At 46.8% G+C, this 14746-nt stretch overlaps 1 pseudogene; it reads left to right on the top strand.

The window, feature by feature from the left end:
- Positions 1-6182: 6182 nt before the first annotated feature.
- Positions 6183-11410, top strand: LOC119280735 (annotated as a pseudogene).
- Positions 11411-14746: the final 3336 nt, after the last annotated feature.

The raw sequence follows: 14746 nt of genomic DNA, 5'->3' as shown, positions 1-14746 counted from the left end.
AAGGAACATACACCACTTGACAATATTTCACTGATTATTCGACATTAATGTACATGGATACAGAACCACGACAGTTATTTCAGAACAGAGGGAGTACTAGATATCTTAGCCTGCCAGTTTTGAATTTTTAAAAAACCAATTTCAGTACAGACCATGTACCAACTTCTACACAATCAAGACAATATTACAAAATATTATCTGAGAAAAAAAAGAATTTGTTATGTCTATTACTAGTAGAAGTTCTCAAGATCCTCTGCCATGGTCCTTTGGTTAGCTACTCGGATGATCAGGTCTATTACTAGTCTGGAAATGGAATCATCACTAGGCACTACTATCATATATGTCAGTTCCAGAACCATGTATGCCCATTTTTTGCTACCAGTACCTTTTGCCCCATCAAGGCATCAACTATAATCAAATAGCCCAAAGTCGGGCCACAATATCAACATGCAACAGGATTAAAAGCACACAATTTTTTACATGCTTCACATAAACATTATTTGTCCTTCTCAATAGACAACGACATCACTAAATTAGCGCACATGTCATACCAATTCAACACAGGTGAGAATGCGTCCAACTTTCAGGTACCACTATAGTTTTGTGAATTGTGTGCCTAGCACCATCTTTTCTAATCTGACTTGGACTATAGCTAGTCTGAAAAAATAGAGGAAGGTGATTAAGTTTTTGTTTCTAATGCACACATACAACTGATGATTTTCCACTCGGGTTACTATCAGCACTGAGGAATTAAACACTTGAATTAAGCACTAAAGAATTGCAGGTTCGCTGCTTCGAACTCGAGTGACAGAGGTGAATCGGCTAAAAGAAGAACATGATTTTGTAATGAACTCTAACTGCGCATCACCGGAAAAGAATGGGACGGTGGGTTATATATAGGTAACTTTTGTTCTTACGCAACTTTTCTGGGCAGCTTCTCTATTCTTCTCAAGACCTGAATAAAACCAAGACAAACTTATTTAGCATCGTTTTCTGGGCATCCTGTTCTATCATAAACAGAGGATGTGTAATAGTGCAAAAACATGTTCGATCAATTCTCGCTTAACCTATTGGTAATATCTATTCTTAACTTCCTGTAGTAGGATGTAGCAACATCTCTACAGCCCCATCGAGATCATTCAGTTTAGTGTGAATTTAAGTAAGCATCTAACTTCAGCATATAAACTTGTACCCTAGTGTACTGAGCCAGTGAACTAAATGGGCTTAGTTGTTAACTGTATGTGTCACTCCATCAGTGAGAAGATTCAGTTAGCTTACCGGTATAGTTCTGAAATTCAGCTAGCCTCAATTTAGTATGTATTATAGTTCAGCATATAAACTTCAGCATATAAACTTGCCACTGAAGTGTATTCAAAAAATGAGCATGATTAACATATAAACTTGCCACTGAAGTGTATTGAACAAAAGTGCATCCCAAATTCTGAAGGGGGGAATTGCAAATCACAATATTTAGTCAACAAATCTGAAGGAGAGAGATGATTTCTGCCGGAGACATACCACTCGCTCCTGGCTGGCGTTGATGTGGGGAAAGAACCGGGGCGTGCTCGGTGCAGCAAGTGTGGCAGCGACTGGCTCGTCCGCGCAGCAATGGCGGGGCGGCGACTGGATCTTTGGCGCGCCAATGGCGGGCGGAGGCTGGCTCGTCGACGCAGCAAGGGCGCCCAGCAGCGAGACGAGAGGCTGAAGGGATCCTGAAGATGGCGCCGAGATGGACCACCCCACCGGATCAAACCACCCTCGCCCGGGCAGTCGTCGGTGGCACTGGCGGCGGCGGCAGCGGTCGATGGGATCTGGAGAATGTGAGAATCAGGGAAAAGAAGTCTCCATTATTTTTTACGGGAAGCAACATAATGCAAAATACACTGTGATGTTGGGCATACAATGGCACCCACGTATCCTCACAGTTTTACTTTTTAAGCAAAACGTATGGTCTGACCGACATGTGGGCCAACGAATGGGCATGTACGCCACATCAGCAGGAGCACAATCCATGACGGTGTGGATGGTGTATATTAAAAAAATGCTAGGCCCGTTTGAGCCCACTTGGTTGATTCATGACAGTTTTTGTGACGGTAGCATGAGGTCCGTCATCAAGGGCCTGCTGTTTTCCGGCCCAACCACGGCTTACAAATCGGTGACGGTATTCGTGACGGGTCGAGGTAAACCGTCATAATCTGTGACGGATTTCAGGAACGTCAGCAGGAATCTGTCATGGATTAACAAGTTTCTTGTAGTGGATGATGCATGGCGCCGGCAAGTCGAATCATTTACGCAAAAAGGGAGTGTGGGAATTAAAGTGAATGACGATATAGGTCATTATTTCCAGACTCATAAAGGCCTCAGGCAAGGAGATCCGATGTCCCCTATCCTGTTTAACATTGTGGTGGATATGTTAGCAATTTTGATAGGAAGGGCTAAGGAGAATGGTCAAGTGGGTGGTTTGATACCTCATCTTGTTGATGGAGGTGTATCCATCCTTCAATACGCTGATGATACAATCATCTTTATGGAGCACGACGTGGCCAAGGCGAGAAATATGAAGTTGTTGTTATGCCTCTTTGAATAATTGTTCGGGTTAAAGATTAACTTTCATAAGAGCGAGTTGTTCTGCTTTGGTAGAGCCAAAGACGAACAGGAGTCTTATAGGCAATTGTTTGGGTGCGAGTTGGGGAGTTTGCCCTTTTCCTACCTTGGTATTCCCATACACCATCGTAGGCTGACAAACAGAGAGTGGAAGTGTATCGAGGACCGATTTGAGAAGAAACTGAGTTGCTGGAAGGGTAAGCTCATGTCATACGGAGGCCGATTAATCTTGATAAATTTGGTGCTCACGAGTATGCCTATGTTCCTCTTATCGTTCTTTGAGGTCCCAGTTGGTGTTAGGAAAAGACTGGACTTCTATCGGTCACACTTCTTTTGGCAGGGTGATGAACTTAAAAGAAAATACCGACTTGCTAAATGGGATATTATCTATCGACCAAAAGACCAAGGAGGGCTTGGTATTGAGAATCTTGAAGTTAAAAATAGATGCCTTCTTAGTAAGTGGTTGTGGAAGCTCGCTTCTGGGAGTGAAGCCATGTGGGCGCAGATCCTTCGCAGCAAGTACCTCCAGACTAGAACTCTGTCCCAGGTAACAGTTAGGCCGACTGACTCGCCTTTCTGTAAAGGACTCATGAAAGTCAAGCAATTACTGTTCAATAGGACTAGAGTTGTTATTGGAGACGGTGCTACAACGCGTTTCTGGGAGGATACTTGGCTTGGCGATTCACCCTTGGCCATTCAATATCCGTCGTTATATCGTATTGCTCAACGACGTGAGGTGTTCGTGGCAACGGTATTTCAATCTATCCCCCTTAATATTCAGTTTAGACGGTCGCTAGCGGGCAATCGTTGGGAAGTTTGGCTCCATTTAGTTAGGAGACTGATGGAGGTTCAACTCTCTGACCAACCTGATGAATTACGCTGGAAGTTGACTAGGTCTGGAGTATTTACAGTTAAGTCAATGTATATTGATGTCATTAATTCGAGCTCCATTCCAACTTCCAAGAATGTTTGGGATGTCAAAGTTCCTTTAAAAATAAAAGTGTTTATGTGGTTTGTCCATAAACAAGTTATTCTAACAAAGGACAACTTATTAAAGCGTAATTGGACAGGGCCTACTAGGTGTAGTTTCTGTGATCGGGATGAGACGATTAAGCATCTCTTTTTTGATTGCCCGTTGGCCAAGGTCCTTTGGCGGACAGTCCACATTGCTTTCAACATTATTCCACCGAATACTGTTAATGCTTTATTTGGGACTTGGCTTAATGGGATTGAGTCTACCTTAGCAAGACATATTTGGGTTGGAGTCTGCGCTTTGCTGTGGACCATCTGGCTTTGCAGAAATGATTTGGTTTTTAACAGAACATCACGGATTCATTTTTTGCAGGTTATTTTCCGAGCTACGGCAGTGATCCGTTCGTGGTCGCTACTCACTCCAATGGAGGCCAGGGAGCATTTGATTACTGGGTCTATCCGTTGGAAGATGGTAGCTCGGGATATCTTCAACCGGTTTGGATGGCGGTCATGTAATAGGATAGGCAATTAGTTTACCTACCCTTCTTTAGCCAGCCGGTTGTGGCATCTTTTTATGGCTAGTTTGCGTTTCTAGCCTTTTGCGCTCTGTGTGAGCTGCCTTTTCTCTCTTTAAGCTTGAGACTTTGGAACTTTGTTGGCACAATTTGATTTCTAGTTAATAAGATGGCCGTATGCATCACTCTTGATGCAGAGGCCGGGGAGCCCCCTTTTCGAAAAAAAAACCCGTACACAATGCCCACTCACGCACTACCTAGGCCACGTACAGGAGAGGGCAGGCGCGGTGATCATGCACACGCGCTCATACACTCTGTATACTAACACCTTTGATTCGTATGTACGCACACTTCAGTTTACTCTTCTTGTAAAGCACCATACCATATACGTATATACAAAAGCTTCCAAACACATATAGTCTTTATGAACGTGCTCCAGATTTGACAATTAGCATGCACGGCTTCGACCCATGAAGTCTTGTTGATAGTTTCTTATGAACGGCTTCGGCCCATGATGTCTTGTTGATAGCTTTTTATGACTATCAAGGACATCAATTTCCTGGTTAATTGCTCTAGTCGATGGTGCCTAGGCACCTATAACTCGAGCGCCACCAATATAGGGTTATGCATGTTGTTGTTCCACACTTTCTTCTGTAACTTACTCGAGTACTAATGTCTCTATTTACCTAGAATACATACAATATATTATGACATCTATAGCTGGATGCCCCAAACCCGCCTCAAACGTCCGATCAGGCCATCCGGTCACTTATTGGTCAAAAAAAATGTGACCCACCCGGGCGCCTCAAACCAGTCTGAAGCGCCCGATCAGGCCGTCTGGTCAATGGCATGTTTTGACATAACAAAGGCAGTATGCGAGGAACTGAGCTCCATTGATACGGCGATACTGGTGGAGCCAAATTGATAAGCAAAACAAAATCAATTGGGTCTCATGGGAAAAAAATATCGAAACCCAAGAAAGACAACAGATTGGGCTTTAGGGATTTATACTCCTTTAATCATACCCCATGTCACGAGCTCAAGTTGCGACATACTCAAATCATTCATCTTTCTTTCTCCCATAACACAGTTTCTCGACTCGGCCAAATATGGTTCATAGATTGTTGTAAAAAAGGAAAAAAAAACTATGATTGATAGATTTCAATGTTTTCTCCCGTTACAACATACACGCATTTGAGTTAGTTATTAATCTTGGAGAAAATAAATAGTCTGACTTTGGCCTCGCAAAAATAACATTCTAACTTTTCTCGCTTGATTATGTCACTGCTGACATCATTGTGCTAATATCATTGTGAGGAAATAGGCGGTTGCGTTAATGGATTGGTGCTATGTGTGTGGGGGGTTGGCCTGCCTAGGGTAGCTTCCGTGGTTGGTCCTTTCTCGGGCTCTAAGGTTGTTCGTAATAGAAGTATCATAGGTAGTACCATGCATGCAAACTAAACGATTTTGATGAGGTGTCATAGAATTAAATGAAGAAAGAGAGGGTTGAATATCATATCATGATACTATATCATATTAAATTGTGTACTACTATGTGTCATGCATGGTAATAAATGAGACCAAATATGATACTATTTTATGATACTATACACTATAAATGTAGTATCATACACTAGTATCACATGCATGATACATGCATGATACTAGTATACGATACTCCCCACTACGACCAGCCTAAGCGAAAACGGATTGCATGTTCCCATATTTCCACGTAAAAGACACATGATGATGAAACTTCTGTTTTACATTTGTGGTTGCATCATCATGAAAACACAATTGATATCTTGTCTCCGTACCTTAATAATGAGCCCAGGAAATATTAGTGTGCATCTACAGTGCAACGTGACAGTGCCCAACGGGAGCTCACACCCTCCCTTTCGTCCATCTATAAATAGCCTTGGCTGCTCTCCAAGATCTCACACACCACACCACAAGACTCCTCACTATATAGAATCACACACACACACACACACACACACACACACACACACACACACACACACACACACACACACACACACACACACACACACATATATATATATATATATATACGTACCTACGTAGGAACCAAGATGTTTGGCGGGGGTGCTCAACTTGAAGGGCTCCGTTACTCTGATGCGCAGGGACGTGCTCGCCTTGAACGACTTGGACGCCACCGTCGGCGACAGCGGCCTCGCCCAGTTCCTCGGCGGGGGAGTCACCTGCCAGCTCATCAGCTCCACCCTCGTCGACCACAGGGAGCTGCTCATCAACGAGGGCGGCGTCATCGAGCGTACCATCTTCCCGGGCAAGCACGCGATGCCCATGTCTTCCGCCGCCTACAACAACTGGAACTTCACCGAACAAGCTCTTCCAAACGATCTAATCAAGAGGTGGCTGGGTAGGATATTAAACTACAGCTAATTCTGAACAGGACAATCGATCGATTCAATGCATGCGAGGATCAGTCAATAGTCGATGTACACCATGCATGGTTGGTAACAATTAATCAAGAGATCTGGTGTTGCAGGGGCATGGCAGTGGAGGACCCATTGAGCCCGTACAAAGTGCGGTTGCTCATCGAGGACTACCCGTACGCGGCGGACGGGCTGGCCGTCTGGCACGCAATCGAGCAGTGGGTGGCAGATTATCTGGCCATATACTACCTGATTATTGCAACAATGCCCGTCAGGTCGCCATGGCTGATCGTCCCGCGCCGCAGAAGCAACAGGGACACACTCAGTCCTACTCCATCGATCCACGCTGGTACATGGACTCTGGGGCGACAGAGCATCTAACCAGCGAGATGGGGAAGCTTCACACTCGTGAACCCTATCATGGCTCCGACAAGATCCACACCGCCAATGGAGCAGGTATGCACATCTCTCATATTGGTCAAGCATCTCTTCTCACTAGACATGCCAATATGAGTCTTCAGCTTCGCAATGTTCTTCGAGTTCCATCTGTGACCCGTAATCTTCTTTCAGTTCCTAAACTCACACGTGATAATAATGTGTTTTGTGAATTTCACCCTTTTGATCTTTTTATTAAGGATCGGGGCACGAGGGACATTCTTCTTAGTGGGCGGTTGTGCCAGGGCCTCTACCGTCTGGAGCATCCTGGTGTCGCTCGTGTTTTCAGTGGAGTTCGGGTCTCTCCGTCACAGTGGCATGCTCGTCTTGGTCACCCGGCCACACCTATTGTCCGTCATATTTTGCGTCGTCATGAGCTTCCTAGTTTGTCTAGTCATAAAGATGTAGCAGTGTGTGATGCTTGTCAGCAGGGGAAGAGTCATCAACTTCCTTTTTCGGAGTCCAGTCGTGAGGTGAAACATCCTTTAGAACTTGTGTTTTCAGATGTATGGGGTCCTGCTCAGACTTCTGTCAGTGGTCATAATTACTATATCAGTTTCGTTGATGCTTATAGTCGCTTTACCTGGCTTTACCTTATTAAACGCAAATCTGATGTGTTTGATATTTTTGTTCAGTTTCAAAAACATGTTGAACGTCTTCTCAAGCACAAAATTGTTCATGTCCAGTCAGACTGGGGGGGCGAGTATCGCAACCTCAACTCTTTCTTTCAGTCGCTTGGGATAGCTCATCGTTTAGCATGTCCACATACACATCAGCAGAATGGTTCAGTCGAACGTAAGCATCGTCATATTGTTGAAGCTGGTCTTACTCTTTTGGCCCATGCATCTGTTCCGTTTCGGTTTTGGAGTGATGCTTTCACCACTGCATGCTTTCTCATCAACCGTACTCCTACTCGTGTTTTAAACATGAAGACTCCCATTGAGGTTCTCCTTAATGAACAACCTGATTATACCTTTCACAAGGTATTTGGGTGTGCTTGCTGGCCGCATCTTCGTCCATATAACAAGCGCAAGCTTGAGTTTCGTTCTAAGAAGTGTGTTTTTCTTGGCTATAGCTCTCTTCATAAAGGTTACAAATGTCTTCATGTTCCCACTAATCGTGTCTATATATCTCGGGACGTCATGTTTGATGAGCATGTTTTTCCCTTTGCCAACCTTCCTGTGTCCACTGTCGAACCACCATCCCTGCATTCATCCTCTGTTGCTTCTGACCAATTTGATGATGTTGCATACTCTCCTTTGCTGTTACCTAACCATGGTGCAGGAACCGGACGTGGAGCTCGTTTGGAGCTGTTGGAGGATTCACCATCATCATCGTCGTCTTCTGGTGGGCACGTCGATCGCCCTAGGTTGCATGGCATCGATTCGCGTGCCCATGCACGGTCACCCGACGAGCCCGTCGCGCCGAGCATCTCCACTGCTCGGTCCGTTTCGCCAGCGGCCGCCGAGTCGCCCGCGGCTCGGCCCGTCACGCCGTCTTCGCCTGCGGCTCGGCCCGTCACGCCGTCTTCCCCCGCGGCTCGGGTCCTCACGTCGCCTTCATCAGCGGATCGGCCCGCGACACCGGCCGCGCCACGGCCCACTATGCCGAGCTCGCCATCGGCCCGATCTGTGATGCAGGAGTCGCCAGCTGCTTCGTCTGCTCTGCCGGTTTCGCCGGTGGGTCGGCCTTCTTCGCCAACCGAGTCCGAGGCTACCGTGACTGGCTCCTCGTCACCGGCTGACTCGTCAACGTCGCCGTCCTCCAGCCCGTTGCAGGCTGCTCCGTCGACCTTGGTGGTTCCTGTGTCCCGACCACATACGCGCAGTCGCAGTGGCATTTTCAAACCTAAGGAACGTAAGGATGGTACGGTTGCTTGGTTGGCTGCTTGTTTGGCTGCTGCTGTTGCGGATCCATCTTCTGAGCCTCGCTCATATCAGGCTGCCCTGCGCATTCCACATTGGCGAGAGGCTATGGAGCAGGAGTTTCATGCTCTTCTTCGTAACAAGACATGGACTCTCGTTCCTCCACCACCACGGGTAAATGTTATTGACTCAAAATGGGTATTCAAAGTGAAGAAGCATTCGGATGGATCTATTGAGCGTTACAAAGCGTGACTTGTTGCTCGCGGTTTTCGGCAGCGTCATGGTCTTGACTATGAGGACACCTTCAGTCCTGTCGTCAAGCCTACCACTATTCAGCTTCTTCTCTCCATTGCTGTTTCTCGTGGTTGATCACTTCGTCAACTTGATGTGCAGAATGCTTTTCTACATGGATTTTTGGAGGAAGAGGTTTATATGAAACAGCCGCCTGGTTTCTCTGATCCTGATCGTCCTGACTATATTTGTCGTCTTTCCAAAGCACTATATGGTTTGAAGCAAGCTCCTCGTGCCTGGCATGCCCGCCTTGCCTCTGCCCTTCGTGCTCATGGGTTTGTGCCGTCTACTGCTGACACTTCGTTATTTCTTCTACAGAAGCCAGAAGTCACTATGTATCTTTTGGTATATGTCGATGATATTATCCTTGTCAGCTCTTCTCAGTATGCTGCTGATGCTCTTGTCTGCTCTCTTGGTGCTGATTTTGCGGTCAAAGATCTTGGGAAGCTTCACTACTTTCTTGGAGTTGAGGTCACTTCTCGTGCTACTGGTCTTGTCCTTACGCAGAAGAAGTACTCCTTGGAGTTGTTACAGAGAGCTGGCATGCTGAAGTGCAAACCGACCACCACACCCATGTCGTCTACCGACAAGATAACAGCTGTTGATGGTGAGCTTTTTTCTCCTGCGGATGCCACAGAGTACAGGAGCATTGTTGGTGGACTTCAGTACTTGACGATCACGAGACCAGATATCTCTTATGCTGTTAACAGGGTTTGTCAGTATCTTCAGGCTCCCAGAGATACTCATTGGGCTGCTGTTAAATGCATTCTTCGTTATGTCAGTTCACCCTGACATTTGGTATGCATATTCGGCCGACTTCCTCTCGGGTCCTTTCGGCCTTCTCTGATGCAGATTGGGCTGGTAGCCCAGATGACAGGCGATCCACGGGGGGTTATGCAGTATTCTTTGGCTCTAATTTGATCGCCTGGAGTGCTCGGAAATAGGCTACTGTGTCACGTAGCAGTACTGAAGCTGAGTACAAGGCTGTGGCTAATGCTACTGCAGAGATTATTTGGGTGCAGTCTTTGCTTCAGGAGTTGGGTTTGTCTCAACCACAGCCTCCTATTCTTTGGTGTGATAACATCGGTGCTACATACCTTTCTGCAAATCCAGTATTTCATGCCCGAATGAAACACATTGAAGTTGACTATCACTTTGTACGGGAACGTGTATCACAGAAGCAACTCCAGATCAAGTTTATCTCATCTAAGGATCAACTTGCAGACATCTTCACTAAGCCTTTACCGCTGCCACAGTTTGAGGCTTGTAGGCGCAATCTTACCCTTCTCAGTTCTTTAGAAAGTGGCAAGATTGAGGGAGGGTGTTAGACTATGTATAGCTTCTGTACCTATGTACGTATATGATACATATTGTAACACAACCATTATATATAATGAGATAAGCCACCCCTAGAGGGGTGTGCTGGTTCCCCAAAACTTATTGTCTTACACTACCCCGGCGACGGCGTGCTCCAGGGGGACATGGAGCTACAGGCATGGTGGAAGGAGGTGCGAGAGGTCGGTCACGGTGACCTCAAGGACGCGGCGTGGTGGCCCACCATGCAGACGGTGGCGGAGCTGGTCAAGGCCTGCACCACCATTATCTGGATCCGGGTCGGCGCTGCACGCGGCCGTCAACTTCGGGCAGTACCCTTACTCCGGTTACCACCCCAACAAGCCATCGGCAAGTAGGTGCCCTATGCCGGAGCCAGGATCCAAGGAGTACGCGGAGCTGGAGCGTGACCCGGAGAAGGTATTCCTTCGCACGATCACCAGCCCGCTTCACGCCCTCATCGGCATCTCGCTGATAGAGGTACTGTCCAAGCATACCTCCGACGAGCTCTACCTGGGGCAGCACGATACGCCGGAGTGGACGTCCGACGCCAGGGCGCTGGAGGCGTTCAAGCGGTTCGGCGCGAGGTTGGAGGACATCGAGAAACAGGTGGTGGCCATGAACGCGAACCCACAGCTGAAGAACCGCACGGGACCGGCCAAGTTTCCGTACATGCTACTCTACCCCAATACCTCCGACCACAAGGGTGAGGCCAAAGGGCTCACTGCCAGGGGCATCCCCAATAGCATCTCCATCTGAGGGGTCGAGGAGGAGGTCTCTTCATGCACCGTAATTTCACTGGGGGAATTCCGGTGCATGCATCCTATGCCACGAATAATGTGTGCGCGACGCCTCCCATCGTCGCTGAGAGTGTTGTGGTAGTAGCCGGCTACTATGTACAACCTACCGGTTACATTATGTTTTTTCTTTGTGTAAAATGAAGTTCCCTTCCATTTGCCAATAAATGAAGTCAATGTTGTGATGTTCCCGCTTATGGGCGCTGCTTCGGAGAGCATATCCTGTACTCCCAAGCATGGAGTACTCCGGCTGCGCCAACTACATCATAGCCATTGGATGGAACATGTATGCCCAGGATAGAGTGCGGACGCCCCCATCCTGTGAAATTTGCAGAAACCACCTTTATAAGTACAAAATAACACTAGCAATCCCATATTGTAGCTCCAAAAGATGTGTTGCCCCAGGTTCGGAACAAAAAGAACAGACACACCCTGATCGAACACATACATAAAGAACAAACACATCCTGGATGCCGCTGGCGTCACGCGTCGCGAAGGCCACGATGTCGGTGCAGGAGACAGTGAGACGGCACCGCCGCTCGACCACCCGCATGGTGCGCTCGATGACGCGGTAGCCCCTGAGGCTGGGGCTTTTCGCCGGCGACATCTTTTCCACGGCATTGACGCTGCCAGGGACCGCGTCCAGGAGCACGGACGCATCACACCCCTGCGGAGCGCGGTGCACCAAAAATAAATTGGACCCCAATAACGATCGAATGTTCGATCTAAAGATGCTCCAGACCGAACGCATCATTCGCACGAGGAGGAAGGTTCTCCCGAACCAAAACGTTCAGTCAACGACTCCTTCCAACCCGAACAACCCTCACCAGCGCCAACAAAAAATGCCCGATAGCCCATTTTGCTGGGCCCCTTCCCAGACACTAAGAAAAGCACACAAAAAAACAGAAAAATCTCCGAAATAACAACCCAACAGTAAAAAAAATGAAAGACGAAAAAAGAACTAGTTGCCATGAAAGCAAAATTGAAGGGAGTACCTAGAACTTATCTAGATGAGATATAATTTGGTGTCATTCACTTTGAAAACAAGAACAGATACAACCCACGTCAGCACACACATATCTTATAGCATCGCATTTAATGGCTATAAAAGGTGAATGAGACCAAATTATATCTCATCTAGACGAGTTCTAGCAAAACTGAAAATTAAAAGTGTAGTATAAAGTTGCCATGGTTGCTGATCCATTTTAAAAGTGACCATAAAAATGGACAGAAAATAGACCTTGAGTTGCTGATCCACTTGCTCGTCCCTGTCCTCAGGAACCAAAAAGAAAAATGTTATGGATTTGCCATGTGACCTTAAATGAATTTGGCATGTCACCATAAATGAATTTGCCATGTTATAAAAAAAACTATAGAAAAAAGGAAAATGTTAAGAATGTGCCATGCGACAATAATAGAATTCGCCATGTGAGAAATAATGGAATTTTCTTTACAAGCAAAAAATTGCCGTGGTTCAAGTTTTTTTTTCAATGGCACAAAAAGAAAAGGGCATGGCAATTCACATATCCAGATAGTCGCAAAAATTATGTGCATGATGTCAACAACAATGTAGCACTAGTAGAAAATAGGGTTTTGGTCCAGGCCAGATAAGAGCATTAATCCCGGTTCTTTTACGAACCGGGACCAATGGATGCATCAGTCCCGGTTCGTGAGGCCATGGCGCCGACCGGGCCTCGGGGGCCATAGGTCCCGGTTCGTATGACCCCTTTGGTCCCGGTTCCATCCACTAACCGGGACCAAAGTGCCCCACTCCTGGCGCAACCCCTTTAGTCCCGGTTGGTGGATGGAACCGGGACCAAAGAGATGCCTTGGTGCAGGCCCTTTGGTCCCGGTTGGTGGATGGAACCGGGACCAAAGAGATGCCTATATAAACCCTCGCCCCAGCCCATCCTCTCCTATGTTTTTTAGCCATGTGGGAGGTGTGTGCATGCGCTACCCTGTTCTCCTTTCTATGCATGCACATGAGGTGTTCGATGAAATGCCCGAGCCACACTTAAGCTTTCTCCTCTCCAAGCTCAACCTTCAAACTCCATTTTCCCCAAGATTTATTTAGGTTTGGCGTTCCGTCCTGTCTCATCCCCGTCCTCACCACCGTCAATCGCCCGTGTCGATCTCGTCGCCGTCACCACTGTGGTGAGCCTCTTGTTGTTATCTTCTTTTTAAAAGAAAAAATAATTCTTACTTGTATGATTTAGATAGATACTTGTATAATTTTCTTACTTTTATTATTGTTTGTTATTATATAGTGCCATGGTTTTGGTATCCGCCCCCGTCGGCCCTCGTCCTGTTTATGATTCGGATGTGGTATATTGTCTTTTATTATTATTAGTTTCATTTAGTATTTATGTGACATAGATGTTTTTATCTAGGAGGCGTGTGAACCAAAAATTCCAACTGACCCTCTTGTCGAGAGGTTAAATTTTTAGTTGAAAAAGAAAACAATTACTTGGATATGACTCCATGGGTGACGCCTAGTGGGCCAAAAAATATTGATCATTTGACCTATTTAGTTTGATTATCTTGAAAATCCTAAGAGGCGAAGAAGAAGTGGATGAGTTGAATCATACAATTCTAGTCCTTATCCCTAAGGTAACAAACCCAACTCTTCTGACACAGTTTCGCCCTATAAGCCTTTGTAATATGCTCTATAAGTTTTCTTCTAAGGTTTTGGCAAATAGATTGAAAATCTTCCTTCCGGAGATCATATTCGAGGAGTAGTCAACCTTTCTTGGGGGAGGCTCATTACCGATAACATCATCTCGGCCTACGAGTGCCTCCATTTTATGAAACACAGTAAGTCAAAGAAGAATGGTTTATGTGCTTTGAAACTCGATATGATGAAGGCTTATAATCGCCTGGAATGGGACTATTTGCATGCTATAATGACCAAATTGGGTTAAGTTCCTAGTTCGGTTTAATGGGAAGTGTTGGGGAACGTAGCAGAAAATAAAAAATTTCTACACTTCACCAAGATCAATCTATGGAGTCATCTAGCAACGAGAGAGAGAGGAGTGCATCTACATACCCTTGTAGATCGCGAGCGGAAGCGTTCAAGAGAACGGGGTTGAGGGAGTCGTACTCGTCGTGATCCAAATCACCGAAGATCCTAGTGCCGAATGGATAGCACCTCCGTGTTCAACACACGTACGGTTGGGGAAGACGTCTCCTCCTTCTTGATCCAGCAAGGGGGAGGGAGAGGTTGATGGAGATCCAGCAGCACAACGGCGTGGTGGTGGAAGTAGCGGTGATCTCGGCAGGGCTTCGCCTAGCTCAGCGAGAGGGAGAGGTGGTACAGGGGGGGGAGGGAGGCGCCAGGGACTAGGGTGCGGCTTCCCTCCCCCCTCTTTATATAGGGGGCCTAGGGGGTGCACCAACCCCTAGAGATCCCATCTCAAGGGGGGCGGCCTAGGGGGGGACTTGCCCCCCAAGTCAAGTGGGGTGCCCCCCACCGCTAGGGTTTCCAACCCTAGGCGCAGGGGAGGCCCAAGGGGGGG

Source organism: Triticum dicoccoides, chromosome 3B, assembly GCF_002162155.2.
Source record: "Triticum dicoccoides isolate Atlit2015 ecotype Zavitan chromosome 3B, WEW_v2.0, whole genome shotgun sequence".
NCBI lineage: Eukaryota > Viridiplantae > Streptophyta > Magnoliopsida > Poales > Poaceae > Triticum > Triticum dicoccoides.
This window is presented reverse-complemented; position numbering and strand designations above follow the sequence as displayed.